Source organism: Cydia amplana, chromosome 2 (genome assembly GCF_948474715.1).
Source record: "Cydia amplana chromosome 2, ilCydAmpl1.1, whole genome shotgun sequence".
NCBI lineage: Eukaryota > Metazoa > Arthropoda > Insecta > Lepidoptera > Tortricidae > Cydia > Cydia amplana.
In genome coordinates, this window is record NC_086070.1 from 18851136 (window position 1) to 18860372 (window position 9237).

The following is a 9237-nucleotide window of genomic DNA, read 5'->3' on the forward strand; positions in this document are numbered from 1 at the left end:
CGTATTTAAAGTGTTGTTTTTACGACTCGAAGCTAAATATGGCTTTCCAAAAATACACCCTTAAAAGTATAGAACTTGAGGAGCTTCTGAGAGCGACATACTGACGTTCGAAGTCGGTAAACTTTTAATTTATTTGTTAAGTTTAGTACGTACGCTCAAAGTCCGGCCCGTCTTTGTCAGGAATATAATTTATTTTGTAATGGAAAAGAAATTGCGCCAAACAAATTGTATTTCTTTCTGTACATTTGTATTCTACCTAATAAATAAAAACAGGAAATTAGTATACTTCCGGGCCGTAATGTATAAATAAACAAGCGTTTTACAAAAATAAATAAGCTAAAGCTGAAGAATATTGCACTTTATGATAGAGTCCGTGACTCTAAATATGGGATTAAATATAAGTAGTAAGTGTTTTGAAAATCAGATACTTAGATTTAATTATTGGACAACTAAAGTTATTTGATTTTAATGTAGAACTTATTGTAAAAATCAACAAATAAAATTTGAGAAGACATACATGCAATAAAAACATAGAGTAGATGACGAAATACTTACCTACTAGTCCTACTTATTCACAACAGAAAATGTATATTTGTGTAGATTCTATTTACAGACATCTCTTAAGGGACGGTCACTGTCGCTGTCTACCAACTAGACTATGCTTACAGTATAAAAATGCTTACGGTAATCAGTTACAGATGTTCTGTGCTGTAATCTTGTCTTTGTGCTGGAATAAACCCACTTGCTTCTGTGTTTGCACTTTTAATCAATGTTATGATCATATTACGTGCTGCCACTGTAAGTTGACTGCAAGCCAACTGATTTATTTAGAGAATTTTAAACCGTTTCAAAGGTTTAAACATAAATCTGTACAAGCAATGTACAAGTTTTGCTGACAAAACTCGTCTTTTTGGCATCTATTTTGACATAGATTCCATCTTTTTTGGCATCTATTGTGACCATCGAGCAACCATCGAGTGTAGTTCTTATTATGTCAATATCATGTCAATATAAATATAATTATTTTTCTTATAGCGATTTAATAATTTATTTATCTTAAAATAGTTGAGTCCAATCCAAGTTGAGTCCCACAATTCCAATAGGTAAAGCTCTGACTAATTCTATGTTGAGTATACAATACTCACTAGGAGATCATGACTATTATAGTGTGTCAAAGGTCTGTTTGATTTCAAACATAGACAGAGAGAATCATACTATCTTTGTCTTACACTTGTACTAGCACCCAAAAGAAAAGGATGAGTATAGTTTTTTTTGTTCCTATTGGTTGGCCCAGTATATATTCTTTGATGAGACTTGTATGAGCTGAGAACGATGAAGTATAATTGTTTATTATCTAGTGACCAAAGAGTACCTATCTTGTGACATTTCACTGTCAGTATAGACCTATTCTCTTTAAACTCAGTCATGTAATATTATGATTTTCGATTACAATAGCTCAAATTCATGATAAATTCAAAATAGTTTTTTTGAAATGGCGACAAAATGTTTACATTTTCTTATACTATTAATAATTCCATGTTCAATGTTTGCAGCTCGGACAAATATTACTTCTTTCGATGATCCAATAATGAATGCGCTTTTCAACCGTGAGTATATTCTATGTTATGGTTTTAAATTTTAATAATCTAGGTTGCGGGTGGATAATGTGGATAGGTATGTATGTTTGCATTGTGTGTTCCAGTTGCGACTCGGCTGATCCGATTTTGGTGATTGGGATGTCATTTGACTCTTTATGGTGGTTTTTATTGATACCGCGAACAATTAAAATTTTTGTGGTCTCAGGAGTAACTTGTTTTTAGATTAAAATTTGTGGGTCGAAATTGCTTTTTCATTAGGAATATTTATTAATTGATGCATAATGTTTTTTAGGGTTCCGTACCCAAAGGGTAAAAACGGGACCCTATTACTAAGACTCCGCTGTCCGTCCGTCCGTCCGTCCGTCCGTCTGTCACCAGGCTGTATCTCACGAACCGTGATAGCTAGACAGTTGAAATTTTCACAGATGATGTATTTCTGTTGCCGCTATAACAACAAATACTAAAAACAGAATAAAACAAAGATTTAAGTGGGGCTCCCATACAACAAACGTGATTTTTGACCGAAGTTAAGCAACGTCGGGCGGGGTCAGTACTTGGATGGGTGACCGTTTTTTTGCTTGTTTTGCTCTATTTTTTGTTGATGGTGCGGAACCCTCCGTGCGCGAGTCCGACTCGCACTTGGCCGGTTTTTTTAATGTTTGTATCATTGTATCAAGCGGTCCTCAGGCACTAACGAACCATGGCAAAAAGCTGGGGCAACGATAGGAAGTTGCATGATGATGATCATTCATATTTACTCTTAGTTGTTTGATTACCTAATAAAACTTTATTATTATTTTTATTACAAACCGTTTGCATTTAGAAATAACATAAAAAACAGGCAAGGCAAGAAAATGACTTGGTTTCAGTCCTGTAATCAATTTGAGCAACCTCGACGACCCTGTAACTTAATTTACAGAGAGATACGCTTAGGGGTTGAATTCGGGTATTATTCGGGGTCAGTGTAATCAGTGTTTTTATTTGGCGTATTACAATGCTTTTTTGATACACCATTTTGGTCTCCAACGTTCGATGCAAAGAAACTTTAAATCTTTAATCAAGCGTGCTTTTAGGGTGCATGCCACACGCTTGCTGTGCGTTAAGGCGCTACAGAATTTGATTCTTCTTTGCTAAGCTATTCGCAGAGGTATAACTATAATATCAGGCTAATTAGAAAGTACACTGGCATCAAAATTATATCGTTTGGTTATCGAGCATTTCAATCGTACTTGCCCGTACATGTATTGTATCGCTCGCAGACACACGATAAATAATCATCGACGATCATTTTGATGTCAGTGTACGTTTGAATTGGCCAGTTCTACATGGAATATCAGACAATTAGGTCTACTGCCCGATTCGAACTTTAAGATACGTCAAAATATTCCGTCTAGATACGATGTGGATTAGATATGTCAGTGTCAAAAGTGACGTTTTGAATAAACCTCACTTTTGATCTAATCCATATCGTATCTAGACGCAATATTTGACGTATCTTAAAGTTCGAATCGGGCCGCTAATATTCCATGTAGCTATGCGCTACGTCGTAGTAAATGTGGCTACGATTGCGGTTTGATGGGTTTACGGGACTATGGGAGGCTAATTCGAGTTTTCAAAATATAATGTCACGTAAATTTATAGAGCAATATGTTGCTTTATGTGTTATCTGTCGTGGCATCACCGAATGGGCCCTACGGAAGACCAGAGCTGGCTTTATAGCTAGCATTATGATGAGTTGGGTCCATTTCGTCATGCACACTTATTAATTTCTTCTTTTCTTGCTGTTGTTGTTGTCTGTACATGTCCGTACATGTTTTGTGATCGTCACGGATAAACAGCTTTTATCTTTTTTTCTTATCTTAAATAATCAACTTCATTTGCTAAGCCCCATTTAGACAGTTCAAAAACTTGCATGCGATTTTCGTTACATTGCGGTATTTGGTCGATCGACTGAATGCATTTGTGCTCTGTAGTGAGCAATATACGTAATACTGCATGTAAATTCTTGAACCGCCTAAATGCGGCTTTATTGACCTGACATTAAGGTATACGGACCCGAAGAAAGAGTCGACCACTCGGTCATTTCTCCATACAAACTGACTCGACTCTTTCCTCCGTGGTTTTTCTATACGGAGGAATATCAAAATCATAATAACAAATGTGACACCTTGAATTAAACGTTTTTAATTTAGAGCTCCTTTATTAGCATTACCTACTTGCAAATTGTTTTCAATTATTTTTATAGAAACTATAAATAAATAAATAAAATACTTACAGTTCTGACTATAAATTGACGCAAAATTGAGACAAAAACAAAAACAGTATTACTTTGATACAGTTATGTTACCGTTTAACAAGATCTTTTACCGTCCTTTGTAAAGTTACGATCCAATACTTAGATCCATAAAGCTTGTCATACATAAATGTATCTTTTTTCGTAGCAATTCGAGAGAAGTGTGGTACAGTCCGCTGCTCGTTCCCCTGTATTGGCGCGGCGGCCCCCCGCGCGTGCCCCGAGCCTCCCCCCGAGTGTCCGACCGGCTGCGCGTGCGTCGTCGACTGCCGACGCAAGGCCTTGGTGTGCTTCGAGACCAAGCACTGCGCTGAGAGGAAAAAGCTTTTTAGAAGAACTAAGAAGCCCAAATCCTAAAGTACAAGCACACAAGCATTCTACGTTTGGTTCTTTATAGGTACCATGATCATCTATACCTATTTTTAATCGTTTAAAAATTTGTAAGTACCTTAGTGTAATAATGTATTAGTATCTTTGAAAACCCTAGCACGAAACAAGATTTCTTATCTTAATACTAAACGATCTTAAACTATTTATTAAAATTTGAATTTTTTCGTAACATGCTGAATAAAAATATTCTCGATTAATTGTGTGTAAGATCATTTTCTCGATAAAGATAAGTATTTTAGTGTTGTGCTGCCCTAGTAGCACGGTCGCATTTTTATCATTTATCACCATGCCTGTCACGTTCTAACAAGTATGTAAGTGCGAAAGTGACGGGCTTAGTGATAGTCGATAAAAATGGAACCGTGCTGAGCCCGCTGACGAGGGGTTGATGAGATTCCATCTTATCTAATGGAATGTTGTACTTTATAGACTTGTTTAGCGGAATCTTCAACCTCGGCTCATTATCTATTCATATAGCTTAGATGAAGTTGATACGCTCATGCAACATCGCGAAACACGACGAGATGTAATTTCCCTAATGGGACGCAGTGCACAGTGCAGGCGAAATGAGGTGTGCCAGGAAAGCTCCGTTGTGCATTTCATAGCACGAAGCCGTCTCGTCTTACAGCTTTTACTGTCGTTTTACACATACCTATTTTATCTCATTTCCCCGTTAAGATCATATTAACATGTGCTTTTTACATTACTACTTTGTCATATGCTTTCCGCTCTGCAATATTATAACGATTAATTCACGTTTTCCATTCCGACATAACCCGCTGTTTATGTAGTCTTTTCTTTTTAGTGGCCAGTAGGATGGCCATCCTCCTAGCAATCCCAGACTTTCCCAATTCATTCCGCTTGGTATAACAAGATTGCACGTTACACGGATCGTGAAGGGCCCGATTGTCTTTCTTCGGCGTCTGCAGCGAGTCGATAACGGACACAATACAGACAATAAGCAAGCTTAGCCCTCATGCTGATCGCGGGAAGGGACATTAACCTTAACTACACTTTTATAGGTCTTCTGCGATAAACTTTCATTTTGTTGCGCCTCGATCTTTGTAGAAGGATAAAGTAAGTAAGATATCAGCAGAATATCATAAAATATAATTATAATTTATAAAGTAAAATAGGTACTTACTTATAATTATAGCGAGAAGCAAAATATACAATAATATTCAATTTGGAGAAGTAAAATACAGAATTAAGTAAAAAACTAATACTTGGTATAAAATAAATACCTACTATATTAGTACCCAACATCTGAATTAATTAGCGTCATCATCTGTTTCAGAAAAACGTGATGATTTGCCTCGATAAAATGTTAGTTTAACAGTCACCGTTAACGCTGTCCTACCTACTTTACAGAATGAAAACAGTACTTGTCTGTATGATTATACACGTAGCCTTTATCTGTTTTACGTTAGGTATGCTAAATGAAATAAATAACAGATTACACATACTTACGTCCAGCCAGCTCTCAAAGTCTACACTGACCGGCCACGCGGCCCGTCACTTAGTTTTCATGGCCTAACCAACCACCCGCGCGGGAAGAGGGTTAAAGAGACAGCTCACAGTCTTACGGCCTGATTCGAACAGGCTCAAAAATTTGCTAAAGATACGACAAATCCTGTTGTTACCGTATCTTTAGCAAGTTTTTGACGTATCTTAAAGGTCGTTAATCGCTGTAAGTCAAAGATTTCACTCGCAATTTTTTGCTGGCCATTAAAGTTCGATTTAAGAGGAAAAAAACGAAGTATTATTCGAGGATTCGTATAAAATATCCGTCAAGAAAATACTCTAATGGTCTGTATAAATAATGTATAGGTAAGTAAGTATATCACTCACTCGGTATTGTGTTTCCGCTGCCGTGACACGGTTAAGTGAAACCAAACATATTATACGAGAAGTTTCCCTACATAAGTAGTACACGAAAATACTTTCTTTTTCTTAACACACTCCACATTCACGTCGCCTACCTACTTGACATCAAACCGTAAAAATGTAAACAAGGAAAACTAAACACTTTGTCTTAGAAGATCCGAGAAATTTCCCTTTGCAATGAAGTCGTAGACTTAATTCCGAAAATTGCGGCGTAGGTAATAATAATAGGTACCTATTTAAGAATAGAATAAGAATAATATTTATTTGAAAGAAACAACCTTATTAATAATACATAATGTCCAGTGGCCCCCACACTAGGCTATGCCTGTCACGTGGTGGCCGGAATCGTAATTAGTAAAGTGAAGGTTAAGTAAAGAATTAAAGACTAAATCTAATAGAATAGAGGTAATGAATGTAATAGTTAGAGAAATTAAGCAATTCAAAGAAAAAGGAACGAAAAAATTGTGTGTGTGTGTGTGTGTGTGTGCGCGCGCGCGTGCGTGTGTGTGTGTGTGTGTGTGAGTGAGTGTGTGCGTGTAAGGCTACAAAGATTGTTAGCATGTAAGTTAGGTGATGACCTTCAACAGCATCTCAGTTTGATTGTATATATCTATCAAATATTTGGGGGTAAATTAATATTTGGCGAAAGCTACAAGCTTGCATCGCAGAACTGAGTCTAAGTACATTTTAAATAAATAAATACATACCTAACTTACTTTCTATTTCCGACTATATCACACTGTAATTTTTGGACTCATGATGGATCATGGAAAGATTTAGGTAGGTATGATACTTTTATCGTGTAATGGACATACTTATGCGTGTTCCGAATTACTCTTTAACTACTTGTAGCAAGGTTGCTTTTGCTACAGCATTACTGTGTGAATCAACTATTCCCGAAAATTATTATGTTTTCGGCACTAAATTAAACAATTTATTGTAAAGTGTTCAATGTTCATTGTTCCGTGTTAAAATATTTATTTTCCGCTTCAGTATAATGTTGTTGGTTTTAAAGCAACCGTTGATTGTTTAGATATGATGAAAATAGATGTTGTTAACAAGAAGTTATGAATATTACTAGTAGGTAGACTGGAGGCAACACGAACTTATTGTTTTAGGTACGCGTTTATATAATATATATTTATACTTGGTCTAACTCTTGCATAGCGGGGCAGCATGCACCTTTTACTATAATCAGAGATCGGACAGATTGGCGTCATTGCTCGCAATAATGTGGACATGACTCCAAATTTGATTAAATATTTAATCATTTAATTATATTTTTACCTGAGATTGAATTTTGTTCCCTAGTGAATAAATAGAACTTAAATATACATTTTTGATATAAAAAATGAGTACCTACAGAAAATTTGGAAAACGTACAGATTTTTTTAAATAAATTTACATTATAAGAAATATTTGTGTTATTTATTGATTAGGAATCAAAATTAAACCTCAGGTAAGAAATTAAATAGTCATATCCACATTATTGTGAGCAATGACGGAAATTTGTCCGATCTCTGACTATAATTTATGATATGCCAGAATCTCTCGAATATTTTACTGTACATCACTTGATAATCGAAATTATAACTCAACTTCGTGTGTAAATAATAGATGCTATAATAGTAGCTATTTGTCTATATGTTTGTGTTTCCATGGACTAGAATGAGGCCAGTAGCTAGTAGTAATGAGTTCTGGACATTATTGGCAGTCATACATTTCGCGCTATTGCCTTAATGGTGTGTGCGATGGGTGTGACGGTAAGAAATATGATGGCAGTAAGAATGCGGATTAGAAATACTATGCTACACCTGCGGGCGCAGCATGGTTCCATTTTTATCGCCTGTCACTATGCCCGTCACAGGCATAGTGACATTGGTGACAAGCGATAAAAATGCAACCGTGTAGGCAGTAGGCCTACTGAAAAAATGTGTTAAGTAACTATTATAAGCATATTTCTGGAGTTTCGATTGAACCACCGACAGACAGACATAAAGATATGACGGAAGTATAAATGAAGGGTTCCCAGTTTCACTACGAATCTTGTAAAGAGTTACGAGGTTTTTCAACACTTTTTCGTATACAATATAGTTAAGGAGGGTCTAAGCCGATTTGTGTAATATATATGTTGGTTTAATTATACATGGTTTGTCATGGTTCTTCAAAGCTTCCAGCGCATATAACAAATTTTATTTGTGTATACTTGTTTATAGGCTTTTCATTTGAATGAAAATGCCTATTACCACTTGAACACAAAGGATAATGAATTTCATGATCGCTTATAAGGAGCTTTGTCCCAGGTCGAGTCATACATCAGCGGGAAACCATTATCGCGAAGAAACGAGGGTTACCTACAAAGAATAATATACCTATGTAACAAAGTAGGTAGGCCTACATCTTCTTACTTACATATATTATTCTTAGTAGATACACGGTTATAGTTAGACTTAGATATATTACTTTCAAGGAATAAAGTATTTCTTGTAATATTTTTGGGTAACCAGTCTCAATGATAAATCTGTACAGAGTACGTAATAGTATATCGCATGGAAAAGGAGCGTTTATTATTAGTGGTAACTTAAGTTAAGAAAAACGTTTATTTACATACAAAGATCAGAAGTTTACATTGTTGTTTATACAAAAAAATACAATACTAATATTTACAGGAGAAATTAAAATATTTACCACCGTAAATAAATATCATCATATTTCGGTAAATATATTTAGCATTTGGATAGTTATTGTACAACAATATATATACTCTATTCTAATCATTCATTATTATTCGATCTAAAGAATAAAGTTGATTTTAATTTTATGTTACATATTTATATCAAACATATGGGTCTAAATAGAGGTTATACGTTTGTTATGATACAATTTAAAATATGAAGAATACTCTTTATACAAAAAACTATCTATCTAGTAACTGATAGTAACAACTACATACAGTCTCAGTCAAAAGCTTTGTTTACCCAAGAAAGTCCACACTGAATATAGAGAGCTCTGCGGGGCTTATAAGTCCAGCAAATTTCAGTCGTTCGCCGAGCGCGGGCGAGTTGACTACTT

General features: G+C 35.5%; 1 protein-coding gene across 1 annotated transcript in view; it reads left to right on the plus strand.

Annotated features, from left to right (window-relative positions):
• LOC134656599 (sodium channel protein Nach-like) overlaps positions 1-4141 on the plus strand; it is a 38797-nt gene extending 34656 nt beyond the window's left edge. Inside the window, exon 11 of the mRNA XM_063512155.1 lies at positions 4040-4141. The gene's annotated coding sequence lies outside the window, so the exon portion shown is untranslated. The remainder of the gene's footprint in view (positions 1-4039) is intronic.
• The last annotated feature ends 5096 nt before the right edge of the window (positions 4142-9237 follow it).